A 20,340-nucleotide genomic window follows, 5' to 3' on the forward strand; every position below is an offset into this window, starting at 1 on the left:
AAAAAAAAGCGCTTGCTACAACACCGCTCTATAAATATTATATTTCTGTTTACAATGAAACACGCTGTGCTTCAAATTTAACAAGCCTTTCTTTTGTGTTGTTCGACTGGCCTCCATAAAGTTTTACAACTTTTTCTCCCCACAACAACGCGTCATGCTGCACTTTAATTTTAATAATGGCGCGTGGTCTTGAACTACTTTAACTATGGCAGACACACGCCTTTCTTCAGTTGTACGCAGCCTGCCGTAAAAAATAAATAAATCAGAAATGGAAATTAAGTTATCACAAACAAAGCATTACTGCTTCCTGCTGCGATCTTTGTTTTCCAGCGTCACCAGAGCCAGGTCGGTGATAAAAGCACAAAGTTGTAAACCGGTTTATTTTACTGGTAGTCTCCGCCAGCGGCCATTCTTTACTGGTAACCCATCAGCCACAGAGCCACCACCTCCACAGCATCATGATTTCCCCGTGCAGTGATGACATCCCTATGAAGGCATTCTGAGGCATAGTCGACCTGGGAAGTGGAAGGTAAGAGTGATCTGCGCGTCAGGGCCTTTGCATTTGTTTGTTTCTCAGAAACAACCCCGCTATTTTTGTGTGTTAATGTGGAGGGGTAGGATTGTTTTGGAGAGACAAAAAAACAAGCATTGACCAAGCTAATAGGTCTCACCTTTAGGACCGATTGTCATTGTCGGTTGCCTTTTAGCCATGCTTTGCAGCATTGATGAGATGCTGTGCAGCACAACAAAAAGGCAAAAATAAATTGCTTAGCGGCTTGCATGCATGCCTATCAAATGACGTGGTCACTATTTTTTATTTATTCACCAATAAAAAATGGATCAGTAAGTTTAAAAAGCATTGATCATGGAGCACAGGGGAATCCCTACACCGGAGATTTCCTCTCATTGGAAGGGCAGCTCAGCGCTGCGTAGCCCTCATGCTCCTTTTCTGGGGAAAATCAATTGATTAAAGCAAAGCGCTCCTAGGGCGCTAAAGGCAAAACAAGGTCCTTAAGGTTCACAAACAAAGCAGAAAGTCCCAAGCTGTCAGGTTGTCAGTAGCCCAAGAATATAAGCAACACCACTAACCTTACACTGGGACCAGCAGAGACGACGGCAGTCGATAAACCCCCCAATTCCCTGGAACGTAACCCCCAGATGAGGCAAAAAATCCTGCTGCGTGAGATCGTGCCCCAGGGAAAAAGGGATGGGGACAAAATAACAGACTTGCTGCAAGCCCTTTGGTCTCTTCAGGGTCTGGTCTAAGAGACTGTATAGTACCCGTCTGGGTGTTACCCTGCAGGATAGGAGACAGAAAAAGCACAACAGATATATGGCAGTTAACAAGAATATTCAATAGTATAACTAAGACCTCTGCACCCACTCACCAGAAGCTTAGCAACTAGGAATACTAGATTCATTCACCACTGAAAAGGAACCTGGAACATAACAATGGCGTTCCTCTATTTCAAATGTGGTGAACTACTAAGGTGGTAATACCCACTATATCAATAGTTCCAAATGATCACACCACTAAACTCAGCTATCTCTAATACTAAGGTGTATTCTTCTGCAATTCTATTTTGGCATTGCAGGAGTGAGTCTTCACAAAACTATAGGCATGAGCAACCATAAGTAGATAAACACAACCCTCCTGTGCTGGTAAACAGTATTGTCAACTGATGCATAAATAAGGCAAAACGAACATGAAATCAAATAGCATCGGCAAAAGGAAGGAGTACAGGGAAGGAGTACAGGAATCTTGCTCTGCTATTGATCTCTTAAAGACCAGAAGATCGGGGCAGACAGTGGCAGCAGCAGCCAAGTGTCACAGACCTTACGAAAACACGCTTCTGTGTGTCTTCCTAAAAATAATCAGGGGAAAAGGAAACTTTAGTCACAGTAGCAAAGAAAACGCTCTGGCGTTTCTTTGCAAGTGCAGAGGCACTAATTAACTGAAATACAAAAAGGAAATGGAACAGGAAGGAAGCGCACTGGCTTTTCTACCTGTAATACCTGCACTAACAAAAGAACTGTTTCCCAGGCACTTCAAAGAACGGGCAGTGAGAGTGGGTTGAAAAAACGTCCTCGGAAAGTATCAGGAACAACGCTGTAAAGGCTTCACGCTGGAATCCGGCGGAAGCACCATCTGCCATCATGACAAACTTCATCAATGATTGTCAAGCACCTTCCTTGTGCTTATATTCGGCTTGCCCTTCGCCTCACTTTGACTCGCCCCACTGCCTGCTGGGAGCTGTAGTTCATAGGGCCTCCCCTTACTTTTAACCCGGGAGCTGGCTTCTGAATGCAGCAGTGTAGAACCTGTGTAGCGGTCCTCTGGTGGGTGATTGCTACAGTACCCCCTCTCAAGGAGCACCGACTCTGCGGTCTCCCAGGTTTACCAGGGTGTACTGCATGGAATTGTTCAACCAACTCAGGACAATGGAGATTACCTACAGGTTCCCATGTTCTATCTTCCACCCCAAATCCTTTCCAATCAACTAGGTATTGAATCCGACCATTTACCAACGGGAATTAAGGATTTCCTGTACCTCATACACATCCTGACCATCTAGGTCTATGGGGAGAGGTTTCTTTGGTAGTCTCATGCTGGCAGGACGACAAGGTTTGATTAGGGACACATGGAAGACAGGATGGATTTGCCAAGAACGAAGTAGTGATAACCTCACGGCTACAGGGTTGATAACCTTCTTGATAGTGTAAAGGCCTACGTATTTTGGTTTTAGTGTATTTATAGCCCTTAAATGCAGGTTTTTTGTGGATAGTCATACCTTATCCCCCACTAGGTAATCGAGTTCTTTTGTTCTTTTCTTCTCAGCAAAGTGTTTTTGAACAGATTGAGCCGTGGCAAGACTTAGTCTGGCATCTATCAACACAACTCTGAGATGTGCATGATGTTCTTGGATGCTGGGTAATGAGGATTTGACAGGCCATTCAAATGGGAGCATTTTGGGATGATGACCATATATACAAAAGAAAGGAGAATAGCCTAGTGTGGCATGCGTAGCGTTGTTATAGGCAAACTCTGACATCCATAATAATGTAGACCAGTTTAGGGTGTTTTGCATAGTGAAACAACAAAGATATTGTTTAAATGTCTGATTCAGACGTTCTGTTTTACCATCCATTTGCGGATGGTAGCTAGAGGAAGGTCGAGCTTCCAGGTTCATGGTTTTGCAGAGAGCTCTCCAGAAGCGAGAAGTGAACTGAGTACCCCAATCAGTGATCAGAATGCAAGGGATTCCATGGGCTCTGACTACGCGTTGGAGAAAAACCAAGGCTAATTCTGAGGACGTTGGTAGGCCTTCTAACGGAATAAAATGTCCCATCTTCGTTAGATGATCAACTATCAACAATACTACAGTCTTTCCTTCACTGGGGGCATTTCCACAATGAAGTCCATCAATATAGTATGCCAAGGTCGTGGAGGAGTAGGCAATGATCGGAGTAGACCCGTAGGCTTAGCATGACTAGCTTTCCCTGTACGCCCACTGCACAGTTCTTTATATATTCCTGGTTGTCTTTTCGTAAACCAGGCCACCAAAAAGAGCTTTCAACACAGGCAATAGTCTTGTATATTCCAATGTGTCCTCCTAATACTGAGTCATGAGCCCATGTCAGTACTTGTTGTTGCAGTGTCTCAAGTGGAATATACAGCGCCTGATAATGGTAGGCTAAATCTTCTATTTCGGAGCTGTGTTCTGGTTCTTCTTGTATCCACGCATGTGTATCCAGGTTCGCCAGAGGTACCCGCACATCCTCCAGAAAGTCCTGCGAGGTGAGTGGAGCTATGGTTTGCTTCGGTTAGGATAAAAGGTGGTTCGGGTTGGGTTATCCAGGTCTCATTGTCAGATTCTTCCAAACAGGAAAGAGCATCAGCTTTCCCATTTTGTGGTCCGGGTCAGTACTTTATTACAAAGTCATAATCGGAAAAGAACAGGGTCCAACGTAACTGGCGGGGTGTCAGGGCTTTTGCGGTTTTTAGAAACAGCAGGTTTCTATGGTCCATATAGATCTCCACAGTGTGCAATGATCCCAGAAGATAGTGTCGCCATTCTTCACAAGCCCTCTTAATCGCCAGTAATTATTTGTCAGAGATTGTGTAATTGACGTCACTGGGGGTGAGTTTCCTTGAGTAATATGCTACAGGGTGTATTTGCCCATTTTCGGGATGTCGTTGGGATAATACTCCTCCCCACTGCATATTACGAGGCATCTGTTTCTAGGACACAAGGGAGTTGCGGATCAGGATGGTGCAGGATAGAAGCCTGAGTGAACTTGTCTTTTAACAGCTGAAAAGACAAAGCAGCTTCTTCTCCCCACATGGAGGAGACGTTTTTTCGTAGTAGGTTGGAGATGGGATGTATAATTTTTGAGAAATCCTTGATAAATCACCGATAGTAATTGGCAAAGCTGAGGAAGCTTTTTACTGATTTCATGTTCTGGGGGCTCTTCCATTTAGTGATAGCATTGACCTTGCTCATGTCCATCTGAAAACCCTGGTCATTAATGATGTAACCTAAAAAGGCGACTTCTTGGACATGAAAAAGGCATTTCTCAAGTTTAGAATATAACTAATGTTGTTGTAGCGTGTCCAAAACTGCCTTTACGTGGGCCTCCTGTTCCTGGAGTGTAGATGACTAGATTAAAATATCATCAATATAGACCACAAAGAAAGTTTCCAAGTAGCCATGCAGGACCTCGTCCATAAAAAACTGAAAGGCCGCGGGGCGTTGCAGAGCCCAAAAGGCATCCCCCTATACTCAAAGAGATCGAACTTGGTTCTGAAAGCAGTCTTCCACTCATCGTCCTTCTGGACTCGCAGTAAATGATAGGTTCCTCTGAGGTCGAGTTTAGTGAAATATCGAGCACCCTTTAATTGGTCCAGAAACACCGGTATCAATAGCAGTGGGTATAGGTTTTTTATGATCACTCTGTTTATGGCTCGGTAGTCTATGCACATTCTCAATTCTTTACAGTCTTTCTTCAGAATGAAGAAAAGAGGAGAGGACGCTGGCAAAGAGGAGTGTCTAATGAAACCAGATGCAAGATTTTCTTCAAGGTATGTCTTCAAGTATTGCATCTCTGGTTCTGTCAAAGCATACACTCTGCTGCACGGTATGTTAGCTCCTGGCATCAACTCGATACGACAATCATACACCCGATGGGGTGGTAACTGAGTCGCCTTTTGAGTGTCGAATAAGGGCTGGAATTTGCTGTAGGTGTCAGGCAAGACAGTGGAACAACAATAACATTCTTGAACATAGGCCATTCCCAGATACATAGAGGGTGTTTCTTTATTGTCCATGTAATGTTTTTCCCCTTTATTGCAATGTTCCTTGCAGTATTCAGAAGCCATGGTAAATGTATGGGCCGCCCAACTGACCACTGGATCATGTAGCGTCAACCAAGGCACTCCAAGGATGAGACAGAACTGTGGAGCATCGATCAAATCGAATTGGATATCCTCATAGTGGTCAAGGAACTTCATCAGAATGGAAAGAGTGCGTTATGTCACAGGACCAGAAGACAGGGCAGTCCCATCCACTGCTTTCACAAGTTCTGGGGTTTCTTTCTTTTTGCATGGAATCCCTATTTTCAGGGCGAACTCTAGGTCGATGTAATTTCCTGTCGCTCCAGAAATTATCAGAGCATCCACCTCCAATATATCATTTGATGAGATCCATAGGGATTCGCTGACGTTCAAGTGTGCAATGGCAGGTTGCTAGGTGTTTGCAAGTACCGACGAGATCATTGTGCGATGTTTACCCAAATCAGAGACCTCATCCTGACTCGGGCTCTTCAGTTTTCCGCCGGTTCTTCTTGTCTCATGGTTGCTTGCATCCGTGGAACTTAGTTTCTCCCAGTGAGAGGAGTTCGAGCACGGCATTCCCTAATGAAATGTCCTCCTTTGTCACAGTACAGACACAGTTTCAACTTTCTTCATTTGTCCTTCTCCTCAGGAGTAAGGGGACCCCGAATCCCTCCTATTTGCATTGGTTCGGGTCCTTCAATGGTTTTGGAGTGTTCTTCTACTGAACTTTTTGGTCTCATATACGTAAGTCGGGCTTCTCCTATGGTCTTTTCCCCTTTTCTTTCCTGAAGTATATGGTCAAGTTGAACAGTTAAATCTATTAACTCTTTGCATGTCTGTGGTAACTGAATGACCTGGGAAAGGACGTCTTTAAGTTCCCAGCGTAGCCCTTGGTAAAACAGGATAATTCTTTTTTCAGTGGGCCAATCATTTCAACCACTAGTCGGTTAAACGCCATGATGTAAGTCAGCAGATCTTGGGACCATTGTCATAAGGTGAGTAATTCTCAGTCTAATATCCTCCTATGTGATTTTCTATCAAATAATTTCCGTAATTCCAAGCAAAAATCCAAAATTTTTTATGTTATGTTATGTTAATGGGTGTCTTATATAGCGCACGGCTACTCCAAGGAGTGTCCCGGCGCTTTCTGACCCATAGCTGAAAAAGGAAAAGGGGAAACAGAAACATAACAATTTACTGATTGTAGAGCCAAGTTTTCAGAGCCTTTCTAAAGGCAAGCAGATTAGGGATGCAGCGAAGATCAACGGGAAGGGAGTTCCATAGTTTAGGGGCGAGATGTTTAAAAGAGCATCCACCTATCCTGACTTTCCTAATGGGTGGAACCGTTGCTAGGCCAAGACATTCAGATCGGAGGGATCGGGTAGGTTTATAAAAAGAGAGCCGTTTCTGAATGTACGAGGCCCCTACCAAGTGGAGTGCCTTATGGGCCAGTGTGAGAGCTTTAAATGTAATCCGCTTCTTGACAGGAAGCCAATGAAGGTAAAAAAGCAACTCTGATGACCTAGCTTGACGGGGTAGGCCAAAAATAGCCCTTGCCGCAGAGTTTTGGACTACCTGAAGTTTATGCAAGAGGTAATCTGGCAAACCCAGGTAGAGGACATTGGAGTAATCAAGCCTGGAACAAATTAAAGCTTGTACTGTCAGCTTCCTGTGGACTAAAGAGAGCATTGGAAGGAATTTACGCAGCATTTTTAACAGACCAAAACAAGTACCAGTGAGACCTGTGATCTGTGTTTTTAGCGAAAGGGTATTATCGATTTTGATCCCAAGGTTTTTAGCAACCAAGGAGGAAGAGGAAGGGGGGGACATGCTCACCGGCCACCATTCCTGCCAAGGCGGGTCTGCCTGACAGCCAAAGAAGAGCACCTCAGATTTATCAGGGTTGCACTTGAGGCTGCTTCGCTGAAACCAGTCAAAGACAGCCCCAAGGCAACCACGGATGCTCTCCCCGTCGAACTCCATGCCCTTCTTACAGGTGAAGAGAAGCTGGGTGTCGTCAGCGTATGATATGATCTGGGCACCCAGGGACTCAGCCAGTACCGCCAGTGGAGTCATGAAGATGTTAAAAAGGGTCGGGCTAAGCACCGACCCTTGTGGGAGTCCGACGTCCATAGGCGGCACCTCGGCGGAGTACGGAGGGGCCCAGACCACTTGTCGAGGAGCCCCTAGGTAAGATCTCAACCATCTCAACACCGTCCCTCTGAGACCAATCTCGTGAAGTCTTCTCAGGAGGGCCTCATGAGGGACGGTGTCGAAGGCTGCCGACAGATCCAACATCACCAGCATTACTCTTCCACCTGCGTCGAGAACATTCTTTATGGCTTCATTAACTTCCAATAGAGCGGTCTCAGTGCTCAAATTGGAGCGGAAACCAGATTGGGTAGAATGGAGTAACCCCTGATCTTCAAGGAAGGATGAAAGCACAGAGTGGACGTGCTTCTCGACGATCTCAGCTAGACTGGGCAGAAGAGATATGGGCCTATAGTTAGCATGTATCTCTGGATCGAGGCCAGGTTTTTTAAAAAAAGGAACAACCATTGCCTTCTTCCAGGCTGGCGGAACAGTGCCACTCGACAAGGATAGGTTCAAAACAGGGTTTATTAAGAAATTTAGAGTATGAGCATTTCTAGCTAGAAAAGTCACCGGACAGGGGTCAAGGGGAGAGCCTGATTTGATCCTGAGTAGGAGATCCAGAGAGATAGATTTCGATAGAGGTGGAAACTCCGATAGGAGGCAGGAATCAGATGGAAAGGACGTCGGATTGCAATCAGTCGGGGATACACTAGGGGCAGCTGGTGGAAAGGATTCTTGGATCAGTTTAATTTTAGTGTTGAAGAAGATGGCCTGCTCCTTTACCCAAGGTTCGGAAAATTTATGTTGAACTGTACTAGAGTTGGGAGAAACAAACTCCTTAACGATGGTAAAAATTTCTTTACAGGAGTTTGACGCTGACTCTATTCTGTTGGCAAAATAGTTCTTTTTTGCCTCCAAGATGTCTGTGTGATAAGACTTAATAGATAGTTTGTAGGCGGACTTTGCTTCCTTATCATATTGCTTCCGCCAGAGTCTTTCAGCTAACTTACAGTTACGTCGAGCCAGAGCAAGTGATTTAGAAAACCAAGGGGCCGAACTACGCTTGGAAGATGAACGAGGAGTAGAAAGAGGGGCAAGATCATCCAGCCTTTCGGTCAGCCATTTCTGAAAGATTTCAAGGTCCTTCTCCAGATGGCCGGATAGGGTACAGGGATGTTCCTGATACGCTTGAGCAAGACTCTCGGGGGTAATTTTGTGAAAGGGTCTACTGGGGTGCCTAAGATGGTCCGAGTTTATACATGATATTTTACTTCTACCCTGAATAAAAAAACTGATCAAGGAGTGGTCAGACCATAGAACAGGAGTGGGACGGGACATAATAAGGGGAATGGTGGAAAAAACTTGGTCCAAAGTGTGACCCTTATCATGAGTCGCACTAGAGATGTAAGGAATTAGACCAAGAGGAACGGTGATGTCCTTGATTTTAATAGCTTCACTGTCCAACTCGACATCCATATGGATGTTGAAATCCCCTAACATTATGCAGTGTTCGACCTTCAGGCATAGAGTAGTGATAGCTGATTGAAGCTCATCAAAGAAGGAACCCCGCAGACCCGGAGGTCTATAAACTAGGAGCCCTGAAAATGATTGGTGAGGGGAAAGAGTAATGGAAAAGGCGAGGGATTCGCAACCAGAAATAGGCAAGGATGGAATAATTGCACAGGCGAAAGATCTTTGAACAACAAGTGCGACACCACCTCCTTTACCCAGTGCCCTATCCTGTCTGTAGAGTGTATAGTCTGAAGGATTGGCTGCCGCGATATCAGGGTTAGAAGACTCATTGAGCCAGGTTTCTGTGAGCATAAGACAAAGTGGTTTTTCAGAAGTCAATAACACAAAGATGTCTAATGCGTGCCTATGCAATGAACGGGTGTTTAACAGTAGGCATTTAAAGTTGTTAACCGGGAGTAAGTGAGGTCCCTCAGAGGCCCGGTATAAATATACCTAATATCCTCCTATGTGATTTTCTATCAAATAATTTCCGTAATTCCAAGCAAAAATCCAAAAAATGGTGCAGAACGGGATTCCTTTCCATTAGTGGGATGGTCCAGCTGGCTGCATTCCCGCCCATGTAAGACATCATGAAAGCTGCTTCATCCTGGAACACAGCTGGTTTGCATAGATAATGAAGCTGGCATTGATTCAGAAAGTTCTCACATTTTTTGGATCTCCATAGAAACGTTCAGGGGTGCCAAGGGAATACATGTGTTCTGTAACACATGTACTGTGGGAACAGTGTCTGTTGACGTGGGAGAAAAAGGAGTAGCGGAAAAAAATCCACCCCTTGGGTATTTGGGGGAAGAGGGGTGTGTAGTAGGTACAGGAGGGGGTAAGGTAGCTGGTGTGATGTAAGAACCCTCCCCATGACCCTTGCGGGAGAGGCCTGCGACCTCTCTACGCAATGTGCCCATCTCCCTATGTAAACTCAGAAAATTCTATTTTTCTGAATGAGAGGTTTGTACCTCCTGTTGTAGAGCAGCCAGGCTATCCAACATTGAGGTCAATACCACGTTGGTATCCATTGTCCAGGCTGGGCGTTAAACTTGGGCTTGACAATCAGTCAGGTTGTCAGTAGCACAAGAATATAAGCAACACCACTAACCTTACATCTGGGACCAGCAGAGACGACAGTAGTTGATAATCCCCCAATTCCCTGGAACGCAACCCCCAGGAGAGGCAAAAAATCCTGCTGAGTGAGATTGTGCCCCGGGGAAAAATGGAAGGGGACAAAATAACAAACTTGCTGCAAGCCCTCTAGTCTCTTCAGGGTCTGGTCTAGGAGACTGTATAGTACCCGTCTGGATGTTACCCTGCAGGATAGGAGACAGAAAAGCACAACAGATATATGGGAGCTAACAAGAATATTCAATAGTATAACTAAGACCTCTGCACCCACTCACCAGAAGCTCAGCAGCTAGGAATACTAGATTAATTCACCACTGAAAAGAAAACTGGAACATAACAATGGCGTTTCTCTATTTCAAATGTGGTGAACTACTAAGGTGGTAATACCCACTACATCAATAGTTCCAAATGATCACACCACTAAACTCCGCTATCTCTAATACTAAGGTGTATTCTTCTGCAATTCTATTTTGGCATTGCACAAGTGAGTCTTCACAAAACTATAGGCATGAGCAAACATAAGTAGATAAACATTGCCCTCCTGTGCTTGTATACGGTATTGTCAACTGATGCATAATTAAAGGCCAAACGAACATGAAATCAAATAGCATCGGCAAAAAGAAGGAGTACAGTAATCTTGCTCTGCTATCGATCTCTTAAAGACCAGAAGATTGGGGCAGACAGTGGCACCAGCAGCCAAGTGTCACAGACCTTACGAAAACACGCTTCTGTGTGTCTTCCAAAAAATAATCAGGCGAAAAGGAAACTTTAGTCACAGTAGCAAAGAAAACGCTCTGGCGTTTCTTTGCAAGTGCAGAGGCACTAATTAACTGAAAAACAAAAAGGAAATGGAACAGGGAGGAAGCGCTCTGGCTTTTCTACCCGTGATACCTGCACTAACAAAAGAACTGTTTCCCAGGCACTTCAAAGAACGGGCAGTGAGAGTGGGTTGAAAAAACGTCCTCGGAAAGTATCAGGAACAACGCTGTAAAGGTTCACGCTGGAATCCGGCGGAAGCACCATCTGCCATCATGACAAACTTCATCAATGATTGTCAAGCACCTTCCTTGTGCTTATATTTGGCTTGCCCTTCGCCTCACTTTGACTCGCCCCACTGCCTGCTGGGAGCTGTAGTTCATAGGGCCTCCCCTTACTTTTAACCCGGGAGCTGGCTTCTGAATGCAGCAGTGTAGAACCTGTGTAGCGGTCCTCTGGTGGGTGATTGCTACAGTACCCCCTCTCAAGGAGCGCCGACTCTGCGGTCTCCCAGGTTTACCAGGGTGTACTGCATGGAATTGTTCAACCAACTCAGGACAATGGAGATTACCTACAGGTTCCCATGTTCTATCTTCCACCCCAAATCCTTTCCAATCAACTAGGTATTGAATCCGACCATTTACCAGCGGGAATTAAGGATTTCCTGTACCTCATACACATCCTGACCATCTAGGTCTATGGGGAGAGGTTTCTTTGGTAGTCTCATGCTGGCAGGATGACAAGGTTTGATTAGGGACACATGGAAGACAGGATGGATTTGCCATGAACGAAGTAGTGATAACCTCACGGCTACAGGGTTGATAACCTTCTTGATAGTGTAAAGGCCTACGTATTTTGGTTTTAGTTTATTTATAGCCCTTAAATGCAGGTTTTTTGTGGATAGTCATACCTTATCCCCCACTAGGTAATCGGGTTCTTTTGTTCTTTTCTTATCAGCAAAGTGTTTTTGCACAGATTGAGCCGTGGCAAGACTTAGTCTGGCATCTATCAACACAACTCTGAGATGTGCATGATGTTCCTGGATGCTGGGTAATGGGGATTTGACAGGCAATTCAAATGGGAGCATTTTGGGATGATGACCATAGATACAAAAGAAAGGAGAATAGCCTAGTGTGGCATGCGTAGCGTTGTTATAGGCAAACTCTGCCATCCATAATAATGTAGACCAGTTTAGGGTGTTTTGCATAGTGAAACAACGAAGATATTGTTCTAATGTCAGATTCAGACGTTCTGTTTTACCATCCATTTGCGGATGGTAGCCAGAGGAAGGTCGAGCTTCCAGGTTCATGGTTTTGCAGAGAGCTCTCCAGAAGCGAGAAGTGAACTGAGTACCCCAATCAGTGATCAGAATGCAAGGGATTCCATGGGCTCTGACTACGCATTGGAGAAAAACCAAGGCTAATTCTGAGGACGTTGGTAGGCCTTCTAACGGAATAAAATGTCCCATCTTCGTTAGATGATCAACTATCAACAATACTACAGTCTTTCCTTCACAGGGGGGCATTTCCACAATGAAGTCCATCAATATAGTATGCCAAGGTCGTGGAGGAGTAGGCAATGATCGGAGTAGACCCGTAGGCTTAGCATGACTAGCTTTCCCTGTACGCCCACTGCACAGTTCTTTATATATTCCTGGATGTCTTTTCGTAAACCAGGCCACCAAAAAGAGCGTTCAACACAGGCAATAGTCTTGTATATTCCCATGTGTCCTCCTAATACTGAGTCATGAGCCCATGTCAGTACTTGTTGTTGCAGTGTCTCAAGTGGAATATACAGAGCCTGATAATGGTAGGCTAAATCTTCTATTTCGGAGCTGTGTTCTGGTTCTTCTTGTATCCACGCATGTGTATCCAGGTTCGCCAGAGGTACCCGCACATCCTCCAGAAAGTCCTGCGAGGTGAGTAGAGCTATGGTTTGCTTAGGTTAGGATAAAAGGTGGTTCGGGTTGGGTTATCCAGGTCTCATTGTCAGATTCTTCCAAACAGGAAAGAGCATCAGCTTTCCCATTTTGTGGTCCGGGTCGGTACTTTATTACAAAGTCATAATCGGAAAAGAACAGGGTCCAACGTAACTGGCGGGGTGTCAGGGCTTTTGCGGTTTTTAGGAACAGCATGTTTCTATGGTCCATATAGATCTCCACAGTGTGCAATGATCCCAGAAGATAGTGTCGCCATTCTTTACAAGCCCTCTTAATCGCCAGTAATTATTTGTCAGAGATTGTGTAATTGACGTCACTGGGGGTGAGTTTCCTTGAGTAATATGCTACAGGGTGTATTTGCCCGTTTTCGGGATGTCGTTGGGATAATACTCCTCCCCACTGCATATTACGAAGCATCTGTTTCTAGGACAAAAGGGAGTTGCGGATCAGGATCGTGCAGGATAGAAGCCTGAGTGAACTTGACTTTTAACAGCTGAAAAGACAAAGCAGCTTCTTCTCCCCACATGGAGGAGATGTTTTTTCGTAGTAGGTTGGAGATGGGATGTATAATTTTTGAGAAATCCTTGATAAATCACCAATAGTAATTGACAAAGCCGAGGAAGCTTTTTACTGATTTCATGTTCTGGGGGCTCTTCCATTTAGTGATAGCATTGACCTTGCTCATGTCCATCTGAAAACCCTTGTTATTAATGATGTAACCTAAAAAGGCGACTTCTTGGACATGAAAAAGGCATTTCTCGAGTTTAGAATATAAATAATGTTGTTGTAGCTTGTCCAAAACTGCCTTTACGTGTGCCACCTGTTCCTGGAGTGTAGATGACTAGATTAAAATATCATCAATATAGAGCACAAAGAAAGTTTCCAAGTAGCCATGCAGGACCTCGTCCATAAAAAACTGAAAGGCCGTGGGGCGTTGCAGCGCCCAAAAGGCATCCCCCTATACTCAAAGAGATCGAACTTGGTTCTGAAAGCAGTCTTCCACTCATCGTCCTTCTGGACTCGCAGTAAATGATAGGTTCCTCTGAGGTTGAGTTTAGTGAAATATCGAGCACCCTTTAATTGGTCCAGAAACACCGGTATCAATAGCAGTGGGTATAGGTTTTTTATGATCACTCTGTTTATGGCTCGGTAGTCTATGCACATTCTCAATTCTTTACAGTCTTTCTTCAGAATGAAGAAAAGAGGAGAGGACGCTGGCGAAGAGGAGTGTCTAATGAAACCAGATGCAAGATTTTCTTCAAGGTATGTCTTCAAGTATTGCGTCTCTGGTTCTGTCAAAGCATACACTCTGCTGCACGGTATGTTAGCTCCCGGCATCAACTCGATACGACAATCATACACCCGATGGGGTGGTAACTGAGTCGCCTTTTGAGTTTCGAATAAGGGCTGGAATTCGCTGTAGGTGTCAGGCAAGACAGTGGAACAACAATAACATTCTTGAACACAGGCCATTCCCAGATACTTAGAGGGTGTTTCTTTATTGCCCATGTAATGTTTTTCCCCTTTATTGCAATGTTCCTTGCAGTATTCAGAAGCCATGGTAAATGTACGGGCCGCCCAAATGACCACTGGATCATGTAGCGTCAACCAAGGCACTCCAAGGATGAGACAGAACTGTGGAGCATCGATCAAATCGAATTGGATATCCTCATAGTGGTCAAGGAACTTCATCAGAAGGGAAAGAGTGCGTTATGTCACAGGACCAGAAGACAGGGCAGTCCCATCCACTGCTTTCACAAGTTCTGGGGTTTCTTTCTTTTTGCATGGAATCCCTATTTTCAGGGCGAACTCTAGGTCGATGTAATTTCCTGTCGCTCCAGAAATTGTCAGAGCATCCACCTCCAATATATCATTTGATGAGATCCATAGGGATTCGCTGACGTTCAAGTGTGCAATGGCAGGTTGCTGGGTGTTTGCAAGTACCGACGAGATCATTGTGCGATGTTTACCTGAATCAGAGACCTCATCCTGACTCGGGCTCTTCAGTTTTCCGCCGGATCTTCTTGTCTCATGGTTGCTTGCATCCGTGGAACTTAGTTTCTCCCAGTGAGAGGAGTTCGAGCATGGCATTCCCTAATGAAATGTCCTCCTTTGTCACAGTACAGACACAGTTTCAACTTTCTTCATTTGTCCTTCTCCTCAGGAGTAAGGGGACCCCAAATCCCTCCTATTTGCATTGGTTCGGGTCCTTCAATGGTTTTGGAGTGTTCTTCTACTGAACTTTTTGGTCTCATATACGTAAGTCGGGCTTCTCCTATGGTCTTTTCCCCTTTTCTTTCCTGAAGTATATGGTCAAGTTGAACAGTTAAATCTATTAACTCTTTGCATGTCTGTGGTAACTGAATGACCTGGGAAAGGACGTCTTTAAGTTCCCAGCCTAGCCCTTGGTGAAACAGGATAAATCTTTTTTCAGTGGGCCAATCATTTCAACCGCTAGTCGGTTAAACGCCATGATGTAAGTCAGCAGATCTTGGGACCATTGTCATAAGGTGAGTAATTCTCAGTCTAATATCCTCCTATGTGATTTTCTATCAAATAATTTCCATAATTCCAAGCAAAAATCCAAAAAATGGTGCAGAACGGGATTCCTTTCCATTAGTGGGATGGTCCAGCTGGCTGCATTCCCGCCCATGTAAGACATCATGAAAGCTGCTTCATCCTGGAACAGAGCTGGTTTGCATAGATAATGAAGCTGGCATTGATTTAGAAAGGTCTCACATTTTTTGGATCTCCATAGAAACGTTCAGGGGTGCCAAGGGAATACATGTGTTCTGTAACACATGTACTGTGGAAACAGTGTCTGTTGACGTGGGAGAAAAAGGAGTCGCAGCAAAAAATCCACCCCTTGGGTATTTGGGGGAAGAGGGGTGTGTAGTAGGTACAGGAGGGGGTAAGGTAGCTGGTGTGATGTGAGAACCCTCCCCATGACCCTTGCGGGAGAGGCCTGCGACCTCTCTACGCAATGTGCCCATCTCCCTATGTAAACTCGGTAAATTCTATTTTTCTGAATGAGAGGTTTGTACCTCCTGTTGTAGAGCAGCCAGGCTATCCAACATTGAGGTCAATGCGGCGTTGGTATCCATTGTCCAGGCTGGGCGTTAAACTTGGGCTTGACAATCAGTCAGGTTGTCAGTAGCACAAGAATATAAGCAACACCACTAACCTTACATCTGGGACCAGCAGAGATGACAGTAGTTGATAATCCCCCAATTCCCTCTAACGCAACCCCCAGGAGAGGCAAAAAATCCTGCTGAGTGAGATTGTGCCCCGGGGAAAAATGGAAAGGGACAAAATAACAAACTTGCTGCAAGCCCTCTGGTCTCTTCAGGGTCTGGTCTAGGAGACTGTATAGTACCGGTCTGGATGTTACCCTGCAGGATAGGAGACAGAAAAAGCACAACAGATATATGGGAGCTAACAAGAATATTCAATAGTATAACTAAGACCTCTGCACCCACTCACCAGAAGCTCAGCAGCTAGGAATACTAGATTAATTTACCACTGAAAAGAAAACTGGAACATAACAATGGCGTTTCTCTATTTCAAATGTGGTGAACTACTACGGTGGTAATACCCACTATATCAATAGTTCCAAATGATCACACCACTAAACTCCGCTATCTCTAATACTAAGGTGTATTCTTCTGCAATTCTATTTTGGCATTGCACAAGTGAGTCTTCACAAAACTATAGGCATGAGCAAACATAAGTAGATAAACATTGCCCTCCTGTGCTTGTATACGGTATTGTCAACTGATGCATAATTAAAGGCCAAACGAACATGAAATCAAATAGCATCGGCATAAAGAAGGAGTACAGTAATCTTGCTCTGCTATCGATCTCTTAAAGACCAGAAGATTGGGGCAGACAGTGGCACCAGCAGCCAAGTGTCACAGACCTTACGAAAACACGCTTCTGTGTGTCTTCCAAAAAATAATCAGGGGAAAAGGGAACTTTAGTCACAGTAGCAAAGAAAACGCTCTGGCGTTTCTTTGCAAGTGCAGAGGCACTAATTAACTGAGAAACAAAAAGGAAATGGAACAGGAAGGAAGCGCTCTGGCTTTTCTACCCGTAATACCTGCACTAACAAAAGAACTGTTTCCCAGGCACTTCAAAGAACGGGCAGTGAGAGTGTGTTGAAAAAACGTCCTCGGAAAGTATCAGGAACAACGCTGTAAAGGCTTCACGCTGGAATCCGGCGGAAGCACCATCTGCCATCATGACAAACTTCATCAATGATTGTCAAGCACCTTCCTTGTGCTTATATTCGGCTTGCCCTTCGCCTCACTTTGACTCGCCCCACTGCCTGCTGGGAGCTGTAGTTCATAGGGCCTCCCCTTACTTTTAACCCGGGAGCTGGCTTCTGAATGCAGCAGTGTAGAACCTGTGTAGCGGTCCTCTGGTGGGTGATTGCTACAGTACCCCCTCTCAAGGAGCGCCGACTCTGCGGTCTCCCAGGTTTACCAGGGTGTACTGCATGGAATTGTTCAACCAACTCAGGACAATGGAGATTACCTACAGGTTCCCATGTTCTATCTTCCACCCCAAATCCTTTCCAATCAACTAGGTATTGAATCCGACCATTTACCAGCGGGAATTAAGGATTTCCTGTACCTCATACACATCCTGACCATCTAGGTCTATGGGGAGAGGTTTCTTTGGTAGTCTCATGCTGGCAGGGCGACAAGGTTTGATTAGGAACACATGGAAGACAGGATGGATTTGCCATGAACGAAGTAGTGATAACCTCACGGCTACAGGGTTGATAACCTTCTTGATAGTGTAAAGGCCTACGTATTTTGGTTTTAGTTTATTTATAGCCCTTAAATGCAGGTTTTTTGTGGATAGTCATACCTTATCCCCCACTAGGTAATCGGGTTCTTTTGTTCTTTTCTTATCAGCAAAGTGTTTTTGCACAGATTGAGCAGTGGCAAGACTTAGTCTGGCATCTATCAACACAACTCTGAGATGTGCATGATGTTCTTGGATGCTGGGTAATGGGGATTTGACAGGCCATTCAAATGGGAGCATTTTGGGATGATGACCATAGATACAAAAGAAAGGAGAATAGCCTAGTGTGGCATGCGTAGCGTTGTTATAGGCAAACTCTGCCATCCATAATAATGTAGACCAGTTTAGGGTGTTTTGCATAGTGAAACAACGAAGATATTGTTCTAATGTCTGATTCAGACGTTCTGTTTTACCATCCATTTGCGGATGGTAGCTAGAGGAAGGTCGAGCTTCCAGGTTCATGGTTTTGCAGAGAGCTCTCCAGAAGCGAGAAGTGAACTGAGTTCCCCAATCAGTGATCAGAATGCAAGGGATTCCATGGGCTCTGACTACGCGTTGGAGAAAAACCAAGGCTAATTCTGAGGACGTTGGTAGGCCTTCTAACGGAATAAAATGTCCCATCTTCGTTAGATGATCAACTATCAACAATACTACAGTCTTTCCTTCACAGGGGGGCATTTCCACAATGAAGTCCATCAATATAGTATGCCAAGGTCGTGGAGGAGTAGGCAATGATCGGAGTAGACCCGTAGGCTTAGCATGACTAGCTTTCCCTGTACGCCCACTGCACAGTTCTTTATATATTCCTGGATGTCTTTTCGTAAACCAGGTCACCATCAAGAGCATTCAACACAGGCAATAGTCTTGTATATTCCCATGTGTCCTCCTAATACTGAGCCATGAGCCCATGTCAGTACTTGTTGTTGCAGTGTCTCAAGTGGAATATACAGCGCCTGATAATGGTAGGCTAAATCTTCTATTTCGGAGCAGTGTTCTGGTTCTTCTTGTATCCACGCATGTGTATCCAGGTTCGCCAGAGGTACCCGCACATCCTCCAGAAAGTCCTGCGAGGTGAGTAGAGCTATGGTTTGCTTAGGTTAGGATAAAAGGTGGTTCGGGTTGGGTTATCCAGGTCTCATTGTCAGATTCTTCCAAACAGGAAAGAGCATCAGCTTTCCCGTTTTGTGGTCCGGGTCGGTACTTTATTACAAAGTCATAATCGGAAAAGAACAGGGTCCAACGTAACTGGCGGGGTGTCAGGGCTTTTGCGGTTTTTAGGAACAGCAGGTTTCTATGGTCCATATAGATCTCCACAGTGTGCAATGATCCCAGAAGATAGTGTCTCCATTCTTCACAAGCCCTCTTAATCGCCAGTAATTATTTGTCAGAGATTGTGTAATTGACGTCACTGGGGGTGAGTTTCCTTAAGTAATATGCTACAGGGTGTTTTTGCCCGTTTTCGGGATGTCGTTGGGATAATACTCCTCCCCACTGCATATTACGAGGCATCTGTTTCAAAGACAAAAGGGAGTTGCGGATCAGGATGGTGCAGGATAGAAGCCAGAGTGAACTTGTCTATTAACAGCTGAAAAGACAAAGCAGCTTCTTCTCCCCACATGGAGGAGACGTTTTTTCATAGTAGGTTGGAGATGGGATGTATAATTTTTGAGAAATCCTTGATAAATCACCAATAGTAATTGACAAAGCCGAGGAAGCTTTTTACTGATTTCATGTTCTGGGGGCTCTTCCATTTAGTGATAGCATTGACCTTGCTCATGTCCATCTGAAAACCCTGGTCATTAATGATGTAACCTAAAAAGGCGACTTCTTGGACATGAAAAAGGCATTTCTCGAGTTTAGAATATAACTAATGTTGTTGTAGATTGTCTAAAACTGCCTTTACGTGGGCCACCTGTTCCTGGAGTGTAGATGACTAGATTAAAATATCATCAATATAGACCACAAAGAAAGTTTCCAAGTAGCCATGCAGGACCTCCTCCATAAAAAACTGAAAGGCCGCGGGGCGTTGCAGAGCCCAAAAGGCATCCCCCTATACTCAAAGAGATCGAACTTCGTTCTGAAACCTGTCTTCCACTCATCGTCCTTCTGGACTCGCAGTAAATGAAAGGTCCCTCTGAGGTCGAGTTTAGTGAAATATCGAGCACCCTTTAATTGATCCAGAAACACCGGTATAAATGGCAGTGGGTATAGGGTTTTTATGATCACTCTGTTTATGGCTCGGTAGTCTATGCACATTCTCAATTCTTTACAGTCTTTCTTCAGAATGAAAAAAAGAGGAGAGGACGCTGGCGAAGAGGAGTGTCTAATGAAACCAGATGCAAGATTTTCTTCAAGGTATGTCTTCAAGTATTGCGTCTCTGGTTCTGTCAAAGCATATACTCTGCTGCACGGTATGTTAGCTCCCGGCATCAACTCGATACGACAATCATACACCCGATGGGGTGGTAACTGAGTCGCCTTTTGAGTGTCGAATAAGGGCTGGAATTCGCTGTAGGTGTCAGGCAAGACAGTGGAACAACAATAACATTCTTGAACACAGGCCATTCCCAGATACTTAGAGGGTGTTTCTTTATTGTCCATGTAATGTTTTTCCCCTTTATTGCAATGTTCCTTGCAGCATTCAGAAGCCATGGTAAATGTACGGGCCGCCCAACTGACCACTGGATCATGTAGCGTCAACCAAGGCACTCCAAGGATGAGACAGAACTGTGGAGCATCGATCAAATCGAATTGGATA

The sequence above is a fragment of the Lissotriton vulgaris genome, chromosome 4_1 (assembly GCF_964263255.1).
Source record: "Lissotriton vulgaris chromosome 4_1, aLisVul1.2, whole genome shotgun sequence".
Classification (NCBI taxonomy): Eukaryota; Metazoa; Chordata; class Amphibia; order Caudata; family Salamandridae; genus Lissotriton; species Lissotriton vulgaris.